Consider the following 21,872-nt stretch of genomic DNA (forward strand, 5'->3'; position numbering starts at 1 on the left):
CAGCACAGAGCCCGAGGCGGGGCTCCAACTCATGAGCCATGATGAGATCATGACCTGAGCTGAAGTTGGACACTTAACCAGCTGAGCCCCAGTCTTTTGCCCATTTTTAAATTCAGTTGTTTGTCTTATTATTGAGTTTTAAGAGTTATGTATTTGGAATACGAGTTCTTTTTTTTTTATGTTTATTTTGAGAAAGAAAGAGAGTGAGCGAGTGTGTGCAAGCTGGGGAGAGGCAAGAGAAAGGGAGAGAGATTCCCAAGCAGGCTCCATGTTCAGTGCTCAGCTCTACACAGGGCTTGACCTCACGACCATGAGATCACCTTCTGAGCCTAAATCAAGAGTCGGACACTCAACCGACTGAGCCACCCAGGTGCCCCTGGGATACAAGTTCTTTATCGGATAAATGTTTTACAAATATTGTCTCCCAGTCTGTGACTTGTCTTTTCAGTTTCTTAACAGTGTTATTCACTCAGAAGTTCTTCCTTTTTTTTATTAAAAATTTTTAATGGTTATTTTTGAGACACACACACACACACACACACACACACAAACACACACACAGTGTGAGCGAGGGAAGGGCAGAGAGACAGGGAGACACAGAATCCGAAGCAGGCTCCAAGCTCTGAGCTGTCAGCCCTGAGCCGGACGTGGGGCTTGAACTCACAAACTGTGAAATCATAATCTCAGCCAAAGTCACATGCTTAACTGACTGTCCCACCAGTTCTTCCTTTTAATGAAGTCCTACTTTTCAATTTTTTCTTTCATGCATTATATTTTTGGTATTGTATCTAAAAAGTCATTGCTAAACCCAAGGTCTCTAGATTTTCTATGTTATCCTAGGTTCATAGTTTTATGTATTACCTTTATGCCTTTGATCTATTTTAATTTTTATGAAAGGTGTAAGGTAAGGTCAGTGTCTATACATATTTTTTTTCTGCAGGTGGAGGCAGTTTTTCCAGTACCAGTTGTTGAAAGGACTATCTTTCACTTCTTTGTCAAAGATCAGTTTGCTATATTTGTGTGAGTTTATTTCTGAGCTCTCTATTCTGTTCCATTCATCTAGTTGTCTACTCTTTTGCCAATTCCATACTGCCTTGATTACTGTAGCTTTACAGCAAGTCTTGAGGTTGGGTAGTGTTAGTTCTCCAGCTTTGTTCTTCAATACTGTGTTGGCTATACTAGGTCTTTAGCTTTTAGAAAGAGTTTTTCAGTATCACAAAATAACTTGCTGGGATTTTGGTTGAGACTATATTGAATCTATAGATCAACCTAGGAAGAACTAACATAATAATAATAATGAATCTTCCTATCTATGGATACGGAATATCTATTTATTCAGATCTTTGATTTCTTTCATCAAAATTTTATAGTTTTCCTCATATAGATCTTACACATATTTTGTTAGATTTACTAAGTACTTTTGGGGGGGTGCTAATGTAAATATATTGTTTTTATTTTTATTTATTTATTTTTTTAAAAAATGTTTATTTATTTATTTTTGGAGAGAGAGAAAGTGAGCAGATGAAGGGCAGAGAGAGAGGGAAAGAGAGAATCCCAAGAAGGCTCTGTGCTGTCAGTGCAGAGCCTGATGCAGAGCTCCATCTCACAACTGTGAGATCATGACCTGAGCCAAAATCAAGAGTTAGACACTTAGTGACTGAGCCACTCAGGTGCCCCAATATATATTTTTTCATTTCAAAAATATTTTAAATGTTTATTTATTTTTGAGAGAGAGAGCACAAGCAGGGGAGGGGCACAGAGAGAGGGAGACAGAGGATTAGAAGAAGGCTCTGCGCTGATGGCAGAGAACCCAATGTGAGGCTCAAACTCCCAGACTGCAAAGTCATGACCTGAGCCAAAGTTGGATGCTCAACCAACCAAGCCACTAAGGCGCCCCTCTATTTCAAATTTCAATTGCTCATTGCTGGGATATAGGGGGGCAACTGACATGTATTATATATAAAAGTCAATTGCCTTCCTATATACATATTTTTTCATATATATAAAAGATGTTTCTTTTTTGAAAACTGAAGTATAGTTGACATAATGTTACACTAGTTTCAGGTAAACAACATAATGATTCAACAACTCCTTAAGTTATCACAACTGTAGTGACCATCTATCATATAATACTATTAGAAATATAACACTATTAGAAAACCCCTGATTATATTCCCTATGCTGTACCTTTCATTCCACGATGTGTTCATTCCATAACTGAAGTCTGTACCTCCCACTCCCCTCTACCCATTTCGCTCATCTCCCCGCTCCCCTCCTCCTTGGTAACCACCAATTTGTTTTCTGTATTTATGAGTCTGTTTCTGCTTTCTGTTTATTCATTTGTTTTGTTTTTTTTTAGATTACACATATAAGTGAAATCATATGATAGACTTTTGTTTATACAGATTTTAAATTTTGCATAAAATCTTTCATTCTTTTCTTTTTTAAAATTTAAATTGTAGGGGCGGGGCGCCTGGGTGGCGCAGTCGGTTAAGCGTCCGACTTCAGCCAAGTCACGATCTCGCGGTTCGGGAGTTCGAGCCCCGCGTCGGGCTCTGGGCTGATGGCTCAGAGCCTGGAGCCTGTTTCCGATTCTGTGTCTCCCTCTCTCTCTGCCCCTCCCCCGTTCATGCTCTGTCTTTCTCTGTCCCAAAAATAAATAAAAACGTTGAAAAAAATTACAAAAAAAATTGTAGGGGCGCCTGGGTGGCTCAGTCGGTTAAGCGACCGACTTCAGCTCAGGTCAAGATCTCGCGGTTCGTGAGTTTGAGCCCCGCGTCGGGCCCGGGCTGATGGCTCGGAGCTTGGAGCCTGCTTCCGATTCTGTGTCTCCCTCTCTCTCTGCCCTTCCCCCGTTCATGCTCTGTCTCTCTCTGTCCCAAAAATAAATACATGTTAAAAAAAATAAAAATAAATAAAATTTAAATTGTAGTTAGTAAACATACAGTGCAATATAGGTTTCAGGAGTAGAATTCAGTGATTCATCACTTATATACAACACTCAGTGCTCATCACAACACGTGCCCTCCTTAGTACCCATCACCCAACTAGCCTATCTCCCACCTACCTCCCTACATCAACCCAAAGTTTGTTCTCTATCATTAAGAGTTTCTTGTGGTTTGTTTGCCTCTCTTCTCTCCCCTGCTCTTCCCATATGGTCATCTGTTTTGTTTCTTAAATTCCACATATGAGTGAAATCATATGGTATTTGTCTTTCTCTGATTGACTTATAAAATCTTTAATTCTTACGGTCAGTAATCTGTAGGCTCCAAACTAGGATGTTTTAAGGGAACAGGTTAAAAGTATGTGCAACATGTGGAATACCTTTTAAAAAAAGAAAAACCCTGCATTTAGAAAGCTGATTTTTATATATTAACCTTGTATCTTGCAACCTTGTTATAGTAACTTATTCTACTTTTTTTGACTCTTTGGGATTTTCCACATAAACAATCATGTCATTTACAAACCAAAACAGTTTTATTTCTTCTTTCCTAATCTATATACCTTTTATTTCCTTTCTTATCATACTGCATTATCTAGAACTTCCAGTATGTTGAATGGGAAAGGGTGAGAAGGAACATTCCTATCTTATTCCTGATTTTCAGGGGAAAGCATCTAGTTTCTCTCCACTAAGTATGATGGTAGCTGTAGGTTCTTTGTAGATATTCTTTATTTTTTTAAGTTTATTTATTTATTTTGAGAGAGAGACAGAGAGAGCGAGAGTGAGTGAGCATGAGTGGAGGAGGGGCAGAAAGACAGAGGGAAAGAGAGAGAAATCTCAAGCAGGCTCTGCACTGTCAGCAACGAGCCGGATGTGGGGCTCGAATGCATAAACTGAGATCATGACCTGAGCAGAAATCAAGAGTCAGACACTTAACTGACTGAGCCACTCAGGCGCCCCTAGATTCCTTATAAAATTAAGTTCTCTTTCTTTTTAACTTTTAAATAATTTTAAAATCATTTTTTATTTTTTAATTAAAAAAATTTAATGTTTATTTTTGAAAGAGAGAGAGAGACAGAGAGACAGAGCATAAGTAGGGGAAGGGTAGAGAGAGAGAGAGAGGGAGATACAGAATCTGTAGCAGGCTCCAGGCTCTGAGCTGAGGGCACAGAGCCTGTTGTGGGGCTTGAACTTGTAAACTGCGAAATCATGACCTGAGCTGAAGTTGGATGCGCTATCAACTGAGCCACCCAGGCACTCCAATTTTTAAAAATTTTTATTTTAAGTAGGCTCCATGCCCAACATGGGGCTTTAACTCACAACCCTGAGATCACGAGTTGCATGCTCTAGCAACTGAACCAGTGAGGCACCCCAAGTTGGTTCTCTTCTATTCCTGGTTTGCTGAGTTGTTTTTGTCATGAATAGGTGTTGGATTTGGTCAAGTATTTTTCTTGCATCAATTGATATAATTCTATAATCTTCTTTAGTCTGTGGATGTGATAGGTTACATTAATTGACTTTCAAGTGCTGAACCAGCCTTGAATATCTGGGATAAATCCCACTTTGTAATGGTATATAATTCTTTTTATACTTCATTGGATTCAATTTGCTAATACTTTGTTGAGGATTTTGGTACTTATATTCATGAGTAATACTGATCTGCAGTTTTCCTTTCTCGTATTGTCTTTATCTGGTTTTGGTATTAGAGGAGTAATGCTGTTCTCATAAGATGAGTTAGGAGGTGTTCTCTCTGCTTCTATTTTCTAGAACAGATTTTAGAGAATTTGTATCATTTATTCCTTAAAAACTCACAAGTGAAATCACCTGGGCCAAGTGCTGTCTGAAAGATTACTGATGCAATTTCTTTAATAGATACACGCTTATTCAGATTATTTATTTCTCCATATGTGAGTTTTGATAGATTGTGTTTTCCAAGGAATTGGTCCATTTCATCATTGAAGATAACAAATTTGTGGAAATATAATTTCATAATTTTTCTTTATCATCTTTTTAATATATAGGGGACTCCTGTTTCATTTATGATATTAGTAATATATATTCTCTCTCTTTTTTCTTGGTTAGCTTGGCTAGAAGTTGGATCAATTTTATTGATCTTTTTATTTTATTAAAAATTTAAAAAAATTTGGGGGGCACCTGGGTGGCTTAGTTGGTTAAGTGTCTGACTTTGGCTCAGGTCATGATCTCACGGTTCATGGGTTCGAGCCCCACGTCGGGCTCTGTACTGACATCTTGGAGTCTGGAGCCTGTTTCAGATTCTGTGTCTCCCTCTCTCTCTGCCCCTCCCCTGTTCACGCTCTGTCTCTGTCTCAAGAATAAATAAACATTAAAAAAAATTTTTTTAATTAAAAAAAATTTTAATGTTTATTTTTGAGAGAGAAAGAGAGAGACAAAGAGAGAGAGAGACAGTGTAAGCACGGAAGGGGTGAGAGAGAAGGAGACACAGAATTCAAAGCAGGCTCCAGGCTCTGAGCTATCAGCACAGAGCCTGACGCAGGGCTCAAACTCACAAACTGTGAGATCATGACCCCCTGAGCCAAAGTCAGATGCTTTACCGACTGAGCCACCCAGGTGCCCCTTTTCTTTTTAACTTTTTTAAAAGTTTATTTATTTATTTTGAGAGATGGAGGGAGGGAGAGAAAGTGAGGGAGAGAGAGAGGCAGAGAGATAGGGAGAGAGAGAGAATTCTAAGCAGGTTCTGCACTGTCAGCACAGAGCTCTATGTGGGGCTCAGACTCATGAACCGTGAGATCATGACCTAAGCCGAAATCAAAAGTTAAACACTCAACTGACTGAGGCACTCAGGCGCCCCTTTTCTTTAAACTTTTTTTAACAGTTTGAGAGCGAGCAATTTGATGGATCTATTCAAAGAAGTGCCTTTTGCTTTGAGTTTCCTCTATTTTTTTATTTTCAATTTCAATGATTTTTTTCTGTAATTTTTATAATTTATTTTCTTCTGCTAGCTTTAAGTTAATGTTGCTCTTCTTTCTTTAGTTTGCTAAAGTGTAAGCTTAGATTATTGATTTTATTTTCCCTTCAGCTTGAGATATAATTGACATATAACTTTGTGTAAGTTTAAGGTATATAGTGTGATTTCATAAACATATTGCAAACGATTACCACGATTAGATTAACACATTCATTATTGTGTGTGTGTGTGTGTGTGTGTGTGTGTGTGGTTAGAACATTTAAAACCTATACTCTTAGCAGATTTCAAGTATACAACACAGTATTGTTAGTTATAGTCACCATGCTATATGTTAGATTCCAAGAACTTATTTAATTATAACAGAAAATCTGTACTCTTTGACCACGATCTTCCCATTTCTCCCACTCCTCAGGCCCTGGAAACCACCAATCTACTCTGTTTCTATGAATTTGGCACTTTTAGATTCCACATATAAGTGCGATCATACCGTATTTGTCTTTTTTTTGACATAACAACATGGGTGAACCTTGAGGGCATCCTGTTTAGTTTTCACTATATACGATGCCTTTCAGGTTCATTCATGTTGTTATAAGTGACTGGATTTTCTTCCTTTTTTATGGCTGAATAATATTCCTGTGTGTGTGTGTGTGTGTGTGTATTACTATACATTCTTTATCTATCTATTTATCCATTGGTGGACACTTAGGTTTTTTCCAAATCGTGGCTATTGTGAATAATGCTGCAATGCAGTAAATACAGGGGTGCAGATAACTCTTTAAGAGTGATTCCATTTCCTTTGGATATGTATACTTGGAAGTGGGACTGCTGGACCACATATGGTAGTTCTATTTTAAAATTAAAAAAATTTTTTTTAATGTTTATGATTTATGAGAGGCAGGGTGCAGGCGGGAAAGGGGCAGAGAGAGAGAGGGAGACATAGAATCTGAAGCAGGCTCAAGAATCTGAGCTGTCAGCACAGATCCCGACTCAGGGCCCGAACCCATGGACTGCAAGGTCATGACCTGAGCTGAAGTTGGACGCTTAACCGACTGAGCCAACTAGGTGCCCCTCTACTTTAAATTTTTGAGAAAGCTCCATACGGTCTTCCAAAGTAGCTGTACCAATCTGCATTTATACCAATACTGCATGAGGGTACCTTTTTCTGCACATCCTTGCCAGTACTTGTTATCTCTTGTTTTCTGATAATAACCATTTTGAGAGGGTAAGGTCATAGATTATTGATTTTAAATTCTCTTTCTTTTCTGGGGTGCCTGGTGGCTCAGTTGTTTAGGCCACTAACTCTTGATTTTGGCTCAGGTCATGATCTCACAGTTCATGGGAACAAGCAGCACAAAGCCTGTTTGGGATTCTCTCTCTCTCCATCTCTGCCCCTCCCCTGCTTGTGCTTGTTCTCTCTCAAAATAAATAAACAAGCAAAAAAATTGGGCAGAGCCTTCAGTAGCTGTTGCCTTTGAATTTTTTTTTCTTTTCTAACATATGCATTTTAATGCTATAAATTTCCCTCCAAGCACTGCTTTTGCTGCATCTCACACATTTCGATCATTTGTATTTTAACTTTCATTTAGTTCAAAATATTGGGGTGCCTGGGTGGCGCAGTCGGTTAAGCGTCCGACTTCAGCCAGGTCACGATCTCGCGGTCCGTGGGTTCGAGCCCCGCGTCAGGCTCTGGGCTGATGGCTCAGAGCCTGGAGCCTGTTTCCAATTCTGTGTCTCCCTCTCTCTCTGCCCCTCCCCCATTCATGCTGTGTCTCTCTCTGTCCCAAAAATAAATAAACGTTGAAAAAAAAAAAAACAAAAAAAACAAAATATTAAAAAATTCCTCGACATTTTTTTTGACCTATGTGCAACTTAGAGGTGTGTTGTTTAATCTCTATGTATTCTGGGATTTTCCAGTTATCCTTCTGTTATTGATTTCTAGTTTAATTCCCCTGTTGTCTGAGAATATACTTTGTATGATTTCTTTTATTAAATTATTTAGGTGTGTTTTACGGTACAGAATGTGGTCTATCTTGGTGAATGTTCCATGTGAGCTTGAGAAGAATGTGCATTTTGTTGTTGTCTGATGAAGTATTCTATAAATGTTAATTGGATCCAGTTCATTGATATTGCTATTCAGTTCAAGTATATCCTTACTGATTTTCTGCCTACTGGATTTGTCAACTGCTGATAGAAATATGTTGAGTTCTCCAACTATAATAGTGGATTTGTTTATTTCTTCTCGTTCTATCAGTTTTTGCCTCATGTATTTTGATGTTCTGTTACTAAGTACATATATATTAAGGATTATTATGTCTTCTTGGAGAACTGGCCCCTTTTATTTATTTATTTATTTATTTATTTATTTATATATATATGAAATTTATTGACAAATTGGTTTCCATACAACACCCAGTGCTCATCCCAAAAGGTGCCCTCCTCAATACCCATCACCCACCCTCCCCTCCCTCCCACCCCCCATCAACCCTCAGTTTGTTCTCAGTTTTTAACAGTCTCTTATGCTTTGGCTCTCTCCCACTCTAACCTCTTTTTTTTTTTTTTCCCTTCCCCTCCCCCATGGGTTCCTGTTAAGTTTCTCAGGATCCACATAAGAGTGAAACCATATGGTATCTGTCTTTCTCTGTATGGCTTATTTCACTTAGCATTACACTCTCCAGTTCCATCCACGTTGCTACAAAAGGCCTTATTTCATTTTTTCTCATTGCCACATAGTATTCCATTGTGTATATATACCACAATTTCTTTATCCATTCATCAGTTGATGGACATTTAGGCTCTTTCCATAATTTGGCTATTGTTGAGAGTGCTGCTATGAACATTGGGGTACAAGTGCCCCTATGCATCAGTACTCCTGTATCCCTTGGATAAATTCCTAGCAGTGCTATTGCTGGGTCATAGGGTAGGTCTATTTTTAATTTTCTGAGGAACCTCCACACTGCTTTCCAGAGCGGAACTGGCCCCTTTTATAACTGTGGAATGCCTCTCTTTATCCCTGTAATTTTCATGTTTTGAAGCCTGTTTTGTCTAAAATTTATATAGGCACTCCAGCTTTCTTTTGATTTGTGTTAGCATGGTAGATCTTTCTCTGTATTTTGTTGTTGAAGAAATCTGTTTTTAAGAAATATTTTTATTTGTTTGTTTTAGAACTATTTTTAGTATTTCTACTATGTATGCTTTCCTGGAAGAGTACCTTTTCCAGACTCTTCCTGCATTCAGTGCAACTAGTCTGGCAGTGAGGCTACAGGGTGTGGAAAGTGAGGGCCAGAGTGTTGACAACACCTCCTTGTTTTTTTGTTTTGTTTTGTTTTGTTTTTTTTTTTTGTTTTAAAGTCCTGGCCTCTGTTTTTAGTAGAAAATATTTGGAAAGGTAAAACATATAAGCTCAGTCATAGAGAAGTTAAATGACTGCCTAAAGTCATTTAAGTACTGGGAAAAAAAAATGAAGCCCAGTGCTGTTCAGTGTCTGTACTCAGGGTCTATTTGCTTGTTCTAGCACTGATTCTTTATCAGTTCATTCATCTATTTATCTATCTATCCTGTATATACATACACACACACACACACATATATATGTATATATATATGCTAATTACATTCAAAATGTTGTGTAAATATTATCACTACTTATAAACTTTTAAATCACCCCAAACAGAGGCTCTGTACCTGTTAAACAATAATTTACATTGCCTCTCCCCTCAGGTCCTGGTAGCCTTGAATTTACTTTCTGTCTTTATTAATTTGTCTATTATAGATATTTCATATAAATGTAATCATACAATATTTATCCTTTTGTATCTGGATTATTTCACTTAGCATGTCTTCAACGTTCCCCCAGGTTGTAGCATGTATCAGAATGTCATTTCTCTTTATGACTTAATAATATTCCATTCTATGTATATACCACATTTTGTTTGTTTATTCATATGTTGACAGACACTGGGTTGCTCCCAACTTTTGGCTATTATGAATAATGCCACAATGAACACTGATGTTCTGTATCTGAGTTCCTTTTTCCTTCCTTCCTTCTTTTCTTTCTTGTTTAATGTTTATTTTCAGAAAGACAGAGTGAGCAGGGAGGGGCAGAGAGAGGCAGAGAGAGAATCCCAAACAGGCTCCACACTGTCAGTACAGAGCACAATGCAGGGTTTGATCCTACGAGCTGAACTGTGAGATCATGACCTGAGCTGAAATCAAGAGTCAGATGCTTAACCAGCTGAGCCACCCAGGTGCCCTGTTCCTCTTTTCTATTCTTCTGGTTATATACCTAGGAGTGGAATAGCTGGGTTATACTGTACTTCTATTTAAAATTTTTAGGAACAGGGGTCATGGCCAGCTCATGGCATGTGACTCTTGATCTTGGGATTGTGAGTTTGGGCCCTACATTGGGTATAGAGCTTATATTAAAAAAAATAAAAAATAAAAATTTCAAGAACAATCAAACTATTTTCCACAGCAGCTGTCCCATTTTACATTCCCACCAGCAATATACAACATTCCAATTTCTCCACATCCTTGCCAACTTTATTATTTTTTATAATAGCCATTCTAATGGGTGTGAGGTAGTATCTCATCGTGGTTTTGATTTGCATTTCCCTAATGACTAATGATTAATGATGTTGAGTATCTTTTCATGAGCTTATTATTTATATATGTTCTTTGGAGAAATGTCTTTTCAAGTCTTTTGCCCATTTTTAAATTGGATTGGTTGTTTTTTTGTTGTTGAGTTGTAGTTCTTTATATATTTGTATATTAAGCCCTTTCAGATATATGCTTTACAAATATTCCATCCTATAGGGTGTCTTTTTACTTTCTTAACAATATTCTTGGATGAACAAAAGCTTTTAAGTTAAAAAAAATTTTTTTAATGTTTATTCTTGAGAGAAAGAGAGAGAGACAGAGAGAGACAGAGAGAAAGCATGAACAGGGTAGGGACAGAGCAAGAGAGGGATACCAAGCAAGAGAAGGTCACAAAATCTGAAGCAGGCTCCAGGCTCTGAGTTGTCAACACAGAGCCCGATGCAGGACTCGAACTCACAAGCCGTGAGATCATGACCCGAGCCAAAGTCAGACACTTAACTGACTGAGCCACCTAGGTGCCCCAAAAGCTTTTAAGTTTTTAAAGAAGGTTTTAGTTTTAAGTAATCTCTATACACAATATGGGGCTTGAACTTACAACCCCAAGATCAAGAGTAACATGCTCCACTGACCAAGCCGGCCAGGCACCCCCCAAAGTTTTTAATTTTGATAAGGTCCAATTTACTTTTTCTTTTGTTGTTCATGCTATTGGTGTCATATCTAAGAATCCATTGACAAGTCAAGGTCATAAAGATTTATCCCTACATTTTCTTCTATGAAGTTTATGGCTTTAGCTTTTATATTTAGGTCATTGGTGTATCCCTTTACTTTTACTCCATCTGTATCTTTATATTTAAACTGGGTTTCTTGTAGACCACATATAATTAGGCTTTGGTGTTTTTGTTTCAAATGTGCTCTGTCAGTCTCTGCCTTTTGATTGGCATATTTAGACCATTAACATTTAAAGTGATTACTGATATAGTTGGATTAACATCTACCATATTTGTAACTGTTTTCTCTTTATTACACTTGTTCTTTGTTTCTTTTTAAAAAAATCTTCCCCCTTTTTTGTCCATCTCTGGCTTACAGTGAGCATTATTTTATAATTTAATTTTCTTTTCTCTCTTGTTAATTATACTTCCTTTGAAGGTTATTTTAGTGTTTACCCTAGAGTTGCAGTATATGTTTACAATGAGTCTAAGTTCATTTTGAAATAACTATACCACTTCATAAGGTGCCTTCTAACAGTATTCTCAATTTTTCCTTTCCTTCTGTAATTTCATTGCTGTCATTCATTTCACTTATCTTTAAGCTATAATCACCCAATATATTGCTACTATACATTGATAGTATTATTTTAAAATTTTTAAAAATATTTTATTTTTAAATCTCTATACCCAATGTGGGGCTCGAACTTATAATCCTGAGATCAAGAGTTACATGTTCTACTACTGAGCCAGCCAGGCACCACTGCTATTATTTTAAACAAGCAGTTATCTATTAATTCATTTAAGAATTTAAAAAAATGTTTTATTTTATCTTCATTTATTCCTTCTCTAACACTCTTCCTTTCTTTATGTAGATCTGAGTTTCACATTTATGTATTTTTCCTTTTCTCTGAAGGACTTCTTGCAAAGCAGATCTATTGGCAGTAAATTCCCTCAGTTTGTCTAAGAAAGTATTTCTCCTCTACTATTGGAGGGTAATTTATTTGGATACCAAATTCTAGGTTGGTGATTATTCTTTCAACATTTTACATATTCACTTCACTCTCTCTTGCTTGCATGGTTTGTGAAAGTGATGTAATTTTTATCCTTGTTTCTCAATAGGTAAGGTCTGGTTTTGTTGTATGGTTTCTTTAAAAATTTCTCTGTCTTTGGTATTCTGCAGTTTGAATATATGTTTAGGAGAAAATATTTTGGTGTTCATATTTGTTGGTCTTCTTTGAGCTTCCTGGAGCTGCATTCTAGTATCTGTCACTAATTTTGGAAAATTCTCAGCCATTATTACTTCTGCTCCTTTCTTCTCCTTCTGGTATTCCCATGATGTACATGTTAGATATCTTTTCTAATTGTCCCACAGTTCTCAGATATTCTGTTCTAGGTACCTCCCCACCATTCATTTTTTTCTCTCTGCATTTCAATTTAAGCAGTTTCAATTACATTTATAATTTAAAATTTTGGAAATATTCACATGGTTCAATATTGAAAAGATACAAAAAGGTTAATAATTAAAAGTTCTTTCTCTCCCTCACCCCTGACTCTCATTCACCCACTTCTAACTTATATGCAACCAATAGTATCAATTTTTGAATTACATAACAGGATATTCTATGGTTAATAAGGAAATACATTATGTAGTTCGTCTCCTTAAAAACAACAACAACAAGAACAACGACAACAACAAAAACCTTAAAGAGTAGGCTAGTATATACATATTTGCATGTTATACCCCCCCCCACATCAGCATATCTTGGAGATTCTTCCATATCAGTACATAAAGAGCTTCTTTTCCTTTAAATGGCTGCATAGTATTCCATTTATGGATGTACAGATCCACGACTCCTTATTCAAAATCCTTGGGTTTTGAATGTGTTTTGGAATTCAGATTTTTTTAAGTTACAGAGATATAATTTATGCATACATTGTACATAATTTTTGCAGTGGGCTTGGAGCAAGATCCCATAATTAAACACATTACTATTTGTGCAGGGAATGAATAAATATTCACACTAGTTGGGATGAAGAGCAAAATCAGTATTGTAATTTATCAATACAGAAATGAAATAGGGTGATATAGACCATAAATACTTGGTACTCTTTATTTCTAAGAAAACATTCAATAAACATAAAACCAAGCTAAATATCTCTACATACATATGCAGAGAATATTTGCTACATCTGGTTTCTTGAGGATATTGGATAAAAGGTTTCATCAGGTTTGCTATTAGAACTGAATATTTAATGATGGGGCAGGAATGGGATTCTTTACAACTAAAATAGATGACCTTTAAAAATGTGTAGTTCTAGGGTAACATAACTCATTAATATGGTTTTCTAGATAAGCAGTGTCTTCAATTAAGCAAGAGCCATAACCTCTTCACTGATAAACACATGTTATTCAAGACCAATTAAGTGCTCATACATTTCCCCCATATTGTCTATGGAGATTTTTTCCATCTGTTATATTTCACCATAGTCATCAATACTAGTCTCATGCTTATTTGGGTTACACCATTTTAGCAATTTTTCTATCTTGCAAGGAATGTACAACAGGTACATAACATATTCAGTATTTTTTTAATATGAGATTGCTCTACTTCAGCGCTTTACAACCTTAGTGCACATAAAAGTCATCTTGAGAATTTGTTTAACATATAGATTCTTGGGCTACACTCACAGAGATTCTGATTCAGTGGATCTGGGAATTTGTATTTTTAACAAGCTTACAAGCAATGTTGATGCTACTTGTCCACTGACCACACTTTTGAGTAGCAAGGCTCTGACTTATTTAGACTTTTAGTCAATAAAATTTTAGCATAAGTAGTAAGACTATATATCTTTTCAGTAGTGACAAAATCCTTCAAAGTCTTTATCTACAGGTTTACTTTCAAACGTTATTGTAAGCCAAAGTGTCTGCCAAATATTTATCAATCATTCCAACCACCAGCAACTGTGTAAATGGCATCGTTAAGGTAGGCCTGATCAAGCTTCCACAATAACTTTTTAAGGAAGTATTAGACGTTAGCTGCTGCCAAGTATAGAGTATAAAAATTAAAAAATAAATATTACATTTGCTCTTCATTAGGAGTAAAATTTCTTGGTCACAAGAAGTTTAGGAGGGGTATGTGTGGAACGGTGTTCCAGGAATAGTATAATCAATATGGTTTTCTTCCATTCCTGTTTGTGTGCAATGAGTTCATATCATTGGTACAGATTATTAAGTCAGTTAGAAAATATCTCTTCGATTACTTATTCTTTTTTGTTTACACACTAACAATGAAATTGTGAACAACTTCTGAAACATCCTGGATGTTGGCTTTTTCTAACTTTACCTGTCCCCTGCACTGGCACATCCCAGAACTTTCAATCTGTGTTTAAAGTCCTTAAAATCTCTTGTTTGCTCATTAATCATTGTTATTTATTTATTTTTTAAAAAGAATATCAGCACTGCATACATGTTTAGGACTAAGATTTTCATTAAAAATGACCTTAACAAATTTGTCAATATAACTTTCATCTACTTCAAGGTAAGCAGAAGCTTCTTCATCATAGATATTCAGATATTTTATACCATGATGCTTCTTAACTTTCTGCAATCAATTCTGGTATTTTATACTCACCTTAAATATGTTCAGTCCTTCATGGCATATTCTAGCTTGTTTCATGACCAAAAATCATTCAGTGGCATAGTCACACTGCTTCATTGTTGAAACTATTCAATCATGCTCATGTCAACATCTTCATTTTTTGCCCTCTGAAAAATATTCTATTCTTCATTAGTTCTGGTCATTGTTGTTCTGGTAAAACTTCAATACTTTGTCTATTTTTTTTTTCAAGTCATATCATGTTAATTGCCACACCCTATTCTTTAGTAAGATGCCTTACAGACATACCTGGATCAAGTTTCTACACTAACTCTATTTTCTGTGCTACTAAAAATGATAGATGCTTCCATTTTTTCTTATTCTCATCTTCAATTTTCTGGACATTTTTATAGGACAATTAAACTCAAACAGACAAAACACCAACAACATAAACAAAAAAGGCAACACAGTATTAGTGAACAGCAAAGATGTATATGACTAAGAGTGATGAGACCAATGCCTAATGTCAGTTGGGGTCAGGTTTTGCTGTGGAACTTAACAAAAAAAGTTTGGATTTACAAAGCTTTTCAGATTTTGGAATTCCACATAAGAGATTTTGGATATATTTAATCAGTCTCCTATTGATGAATACTTAGAATGTTTCGAATATTTTGCAATCACAAACAATGTTGGACTGAAAAACTAGTACAAACATCATTTCACATTTGTACAAATATATTTGTAAGATAAAATCTTGGAAATGAAATTGCTGGGTCAAAGGATATGTGCACTATAATTTTCATAGATATGCCAAATTGCCCTTCACAAAGGGTTACCAATCTATACTCCCACTCCACATCTTTGCAAACACAATGTTTTATCAAAATGTTTTCTTTTATTTTGAAATAATTTCAAAATTACAGAAATGTTCCAAGAATAGTACAGAGAAATCTTTTCTTACCCTTGAAGCATTCAAAAGTATGTGGCTTGACAGCCCATCACTCCTGAACACTGTAGTCTACACTTCTGGCAAAGAAGGACAATTTTCTACATACCCATAATACAACCGTCAAAATAAGGAAATTAATATTGATATATTACTACCATCTGCCAGATCCTATTCAAGTTTCACCAATTGTTTCAATTAAGTACTTTATAACAAACAGATTTCATACAAGATCATATTTGTCATGTCTCTTTAGTCTTCGTCATTTTGGGAAAACTCCTCAATCTTCCCTTGACATTTATGATCTTGACACTTTGTAGATTAGACCAGTTATTTTGTTAAGTATGTCCTTCTTTCTGGGTATGCCTGATGTTTCCTCAAGTTCTTATAGCTTCCTAACAGGTGATATATATAAATATGACTTGACCCATTTCTGATGGTATTAACTGTGATCATTTGATTAAAGTGATGTCTGCCAAATTTCTCTAATGTAAAGTTACACATTTTCCCTTTGTGATTGACAAGTATTTTGTGGAAAGATAATTTGAGACTATGTAAATATCCCTTATCAAATGTTCACCCACTAGTTTTATTATCCATTGATGTTTCTAGGCTGAACTAAGTATTATATGGTTGCCAAATGGTATATTCTTTTTTTCCCAAATGTTATATTCTCATTTCGTCATTCCTTCCACAATCACCAGTTGGCATTCCACTCTATTCATTTATTTGCTTATACCATGTAAAACTCATGGATATCTATTTTATTCAATGAGTTATAATCAGTTGCCATCATTACTTATCTATACATTTATGTACAGCTTTAAAACTGAGGTATAACTGACATACAATAATCAGTGCATATTTTAAAATGTAAAATTTGATAAATTTTGACATATGTATACCTCCAAGAAACTATCACCACAATCAAGACAATGAACACATACATCATTTCCAAAGTTTCCTTGTGACCTCTGGTAATCCCTTCTTCCCCTTCCATCATAGCTTGCCCCAGCTCCCATTCCCAGGAGACTGCTGATCTTCTTTCTGTCACTATAGTGTGCATTTTCTAGAATTTTATATAAGCAGAATAATACAATATACGGCTTTTCCTTTGGTCTGGCTTCTTTCACTTAGCAATAATTATTTTGAGATTCATTCACATTGTAGTATATATCAATAGTTCATTCCTTTTCATTATTGAGTAGTATTCCACTGTATGGTTATATCACAGTTTGTTTATCCCTTCACATATGGATAGATATTTGGATTGTTTCCAGTTGCTGGTATTAAAAACAAAGCTGGTGTGAACATTCATGCTGAAGATTTTTTATAGATACATACTTCCCTTTCTTTTGGGTGTTATCTAGGAGTGCAATGGCTGAATCATGTCTATTCAACTTTTTAAGAAATTGTAAAATGGTTTCTCAAAGTGGTCTTGCCACTTATGTTCTGCCTATGGTGTATGAAAGCTCCACTTGCTCCATGTCCTTGCCAGTCCTTGCTATAGTTTTTTGTTGTTTTTTTTTTTTTAACTTTAGCCATTTTCTTATCGTGATTCTATTGTATTTCCCTAGGGACTAACGATATGGAAGATTTTTCATGTGGTTATTTTCCATCAGAATATCTTTTTTGGTGAAATGTCTCTTCATAGCTTTGCTCATTTTTTAAAAAATAGGTTGTTCATTTTCTTATTGAGTTTTGAGACTTCTTTACATATTCTGGATGCAAGTCGTTTATGAGATATGTGATTTGCAAATATTTCTTTCAATCTGTTGCTTTTCATTCTCAACAGAGACTTCATAAAGCAAAAGTTCTTAATTTTGGTAAGACAATTTATCAATTTTTTCTTTTACAGATTGTACTTAAAAAATTTTTTTTAATATGTATTTATTTTTGAGACAGAGAGAGACAGAGCATGAGCATGGGAGGGGCAGAGAGAGAGGGAGACACAGAATCTGAAGCAGGCTCCAGACCCTGAGCTGTTAGCACAGAGCCCGATGCGGGGCTTGAACTCATGAACCACGAGATCATGACCTAAGCCGAAGTTGGATGCTTAACTGACTGAGCCACCCAGGCGCCCCTGGATTGTACTTTTAATGTTGTATCTACAAAATCTTTGCTTAATATAAAATGAAAATGATTTTTCTAATGTTTTCTTTTAAAAGTTTTATAGTTTTAGCTTTTACATCTAGGTCCTCAATCCCTCATAAATTAATTTTTGTGTATGTTGTAACATTTGTTGAAAAGACCATCTTTTTCTCAACAGAATTGACTTTGCCCTTTATTGAAATAAACTGACCACATATATATAAGTATACTTGGGACTTTCTTTTTCATTGATTTGTTTGTCTATCTTACCCCAATAATCCTTACTGGATACTATAGCTTTATAATATGTCTTGAAATTGGGTAGTGTTAGTCTTACCACTTTTGTTTTTCTTTTGCAAAGATGTTTTTGGCTACTGTAGGTCCTTTGCATTTTCATACAAATGTTAGAATCAGATAATCAATTTCTTTTTAATTTTTTTTAACGTTTATTTATTTTTGAGACAGAGAGAGACAGAGCATGAATAGGGGAGGGGCAGAGAGAGAGGGAGACACAGAATCTGAAACAGGCTCCAGGCTCTGAGCTGTCAGCACAGAGCCCGACGCAGGGCTCGAACTCACGGACTGTGAGATCATGACCTGAGCCGAAGTCGGACACTTAACTGACTGAGCCACCCAGGCGCCCCCAGATAATCAATTTCTATTCCAAATCCTGTTGAGATTTTGATTGGAATTGCACTGAATCTATACATCAATTTGTAGAAAATCAACATTCAACAATGTTAAGAAAGTTTACTTCTTTTCCTAGTTTGTTGGGAGTTTTTACTGTTCTTATTAGGGATTAGTACTAGATTTTTATTAAATGATTTTTCTGTAGTTTTTTAAAGTTTATTTATTTTTTGAGAGAGAGTGAGAGAGAGCACACATGAAGAGAGCAGGGCAGGGCAAAGACGGAGAGACAGAATCCCAAGCAGGCTCTGCGCTATAAGTGCTGAGCCTGACACAAGGCTCGAACTCACGAACTGTAAAATCACGACCTGAGCCAAAATCAAGAGTCAGAAGCTTAACTGACTGAACCACCTAGGTGCCCCACTTTTTCTGTATTATTAAGATGATGAAATAACCCAGGTGTTTTCTTTTTTACTCTATTATTATGGTGAATCACAGTGATTGCTTATTGAATGTTAAACTAAACTTACATTCCTGGGATAAACCCTACTTTGTCATGATGTTTTATCTTTTTACGATATATTATTGGATTCAATCTGTTAACATTTTTATTAAAAATTTTTGCACCTATACTCATAAAGATATTAGTCTGTAGTTTTCTAACATTTATTCATTTTTGAGAGACAGAGCGTGAGCAGGGGAGGGGCAGAGAGAGAGAGAGAGAGAGGGAGACACAGAATTCGAAGCAGGCTCCAGGCTCTGAGCTATCAGCACAGAGCCTGATGCGGGGCTCAAACTCACAGACCATGAGATCATGACCTGAGCCGAAGTCGGACGCTTAACCGACTGAGCCACCCAGGAGCCCCTGTAGTTTTCTTTTCTTATAATGATTTTTGACTGGTTTTGGTATCAGAGTAATGTTGGCTTCATAGACTGAGGTGGGAAATATTTCTTCCTCTTCAATTTTCTGGAAGAGTTTGTATAGAATTGCTATGTTTTCCTTAAATGTTTGGTAGAAGTGAAGCCAACTAGGCCTGGATTTTTCTTCGTGGAAAGGTTTTTAACTACAAATTCAACTTTTTTGAAATTCATTTCTATATATTATTTATTTTTATTTTGATAAAATATATGTAACATAAATTTTACCATTCTAACCATTTAAGGGTACAATTCAATGACATTAAGTCCATTCACAATGTTGTGTAACTATCGCCACTATACATTTCCAGAACTTTTTCATCATTTCAAATAGAAACTCTATATTCATTAAATAATAACTAATTTCCCCAAGCTCTGTATTCTACTTTCTGTCTCTATGAATTTCTACTCTATTTTGCTTTCTGCCTCTTTGAATTTATGATATTAACTGTGGCCACTTTACTCAAGTGATGTCTGCAAGGTTACTCAATGGCAGAATTACACTTTTTACCTTTATGATTGATAAGTATTTTGTGGAGAGATGCTTTGATACCACACAAACATCCCATTGCTAATAAAATGCCCACTAGTTTAGCATCCACTGATGTTTCTTTGCTGTGGCTATTCTAGGTACCTCACATAAATAGAATCATACAATATTTCTCCTTTTGTGTCTGGTTTATTTTACTTAGTATGTATCAGGATTTCATTCCTTTTTACAACTAAATTAATATTCCAAAGAGTGTATATGTCATATTTTGTTTATTCATCTGTTTGATACATATTTCCAACTTTTTGTTATTGTGAATAATGTTGCTATGAACAGTGATATACAAGTATCTGTCTGAGTCCACGCTTTTAATTCTTTTGGGGTATGCCTAGTTCATTTTTATTTATTCTTGAATGAGCTTTGGTAGTTTATATCTTTCAAGGAATTAATCCATTTATGTTGTTTGTTTTATTGACATAAAATTCTTCATAATATTCTTTTATTATTATTTTTATGTCTTTAGAATTTGTTTTGATGTCACCTTTCTCAATCTTGGGATTGGTGATTTTTATCTTCTTTTTGACTTGATCAGTCTGGACAGAGATTTCAATTTTATTTTTCTTTTCAAACAAACAGTGTTTGGTTTCATTAATTTTATGTACTGTTTTTTTATATTCTATTTATTGATTTAGGCTTTGATCTTTATTATTTCCTTTCTTCTGCTTACTTTGAGTTTCATTTGATCTTTTTTTTAAATTTAAATTCAAGTTAGTTAACATACAGTGTAGTCTGGGCTTCAGGAGTAGAACCCAGTGATTCATCTCTTACATGTGACACCCAGTGCTCATCCCAAAAAGTGCCCTTCTTAATGCCCGTCACTTATTTAATCCTTCCCCTGCCACCTCTCCTCCAGCAGCCCTCAGTTTGTTCTCTGTATTTAAGAGTCTCTCAGGGTTTACCTTCCTATTTTTATCTTCTTTTTCCTTCCCTTCCCCTATGTTCTGTTGAGTTTCTTAAATGCCACGTATGAGTGAAATCATATGATATCTGTCTTTTGCTTAGCATAATATCCTCTAGTTCCATCCACATTGTTGCAAATGGCAAGATTTCATTCTTTTTCATCACCAAGTAATATTCCTGTGTGTGTGTGTGTGTGTGTGTGTGTGTGTGTGTAAGTGTGTGTGTGTGTACCTTCTTTACCCATTCATCAGTCAATGGACATTGGGCTCATTCCCTAATTTGGGTATTGTTGATAGTGCTGCTAATAACATTGGGGTGCATGTGCCCATTTGAATCAGCATTTTTGTATCCTTTTGTATACCTAGTAGTACAATTGCTGGGTCATAGGGTAGTTCTACTTTTAATTTTTTGAGAAACCTCCATACGGTTTTCCAGAATGGCTGCACCAGTTTGCATTCCTACCAACAATGCAAAGGGGTTCCCCTTTCTCCGCATCCTCACCAACATCTGTTGTTTCCTAAGTTGTTAATTTTAGCCATTCTGACAGGTGTGAGGTGGTATCTCCTTTTTCTAGTTTCTGGTTAAGGTGGAAGCTGAGATCACTGATTTGAAAACTTTCTTCTTTTTAGGTACAGGCATTTGGTGTCAAAAACTTCCTTCTAAGTAAAGCTTTAGCTATATTCCAAAAATTTTGATATGCTGTTCTTTTAATTTTCATTCAGTTTAAACATTTTCAAATTTTTTGTTTTTTATCCCTTGTCCAGTGAGTTATATGGAAGTGTGTGATTTAATTTCTCCAAATTTGGTGGATTTTCCACATATCTTTTTATTATTGATTTTTAATTCAATTGAGGTTGCCTGAAAAGTTGTTTATTTCACCTTTGTTTCTGAAAGATATTTTCACTGATCTAGAATTCTTTAAAAGTACTTTAAAGAATTTTCTCCACTTTCTTCTAGTTTACACTGCTTCTAGTGAGAAACATGCTCTCATGTTTATCTTTTGTACATAATGTCTTTTTTCTCTAGTTACTTTTAAATAAGACTTTCTCTTTA

General features: G+C 35.7%; 1 protein-coding gene and 1 long non-coding RNA gene across 2 annotated transcripts in view; both read right to left on the reverse strand.

The window, feature by feature from the left end:
• The window catches only part of ZSWIM5 (zinc finger SWIM-type containing 5), a 74,781-nt gene that overhangs the window by 5,305 nt on the left and 47,604 nt on the right, over positions 1–21,872 (reverse strand). The gene's annotated exons all lie outside the window — the stretch shown is intronic.
• On the reverse strand, positions 361–19,686 carry LOC115520555. The gene is made up of 3 exons (XR_003970811.1): positions 19,598–19,686; positions 4,475–4,478; positions 361–376 (listed from the first exon to the last, which is right to left on the reverse strand). It is a non-coding gene; the product is annotated as an uncharacterized LOC115520555 (long non-coding RNA).

The sequence above is a fragment of the Lynx canadensis genome, chromosome C1, assembly GCF_007474595.2.
Source record: "Lynx canadensis isolate LIC74 chromosome C1, mLynCan4.pri.v2, whole genome shotgun sequence".
Classification (NCBI taxonomy): Eukaryota; Metazoa; Chordata; class Mammalia; order Carnivora; family Felidae; genus Lynx; species Lynx canadensis.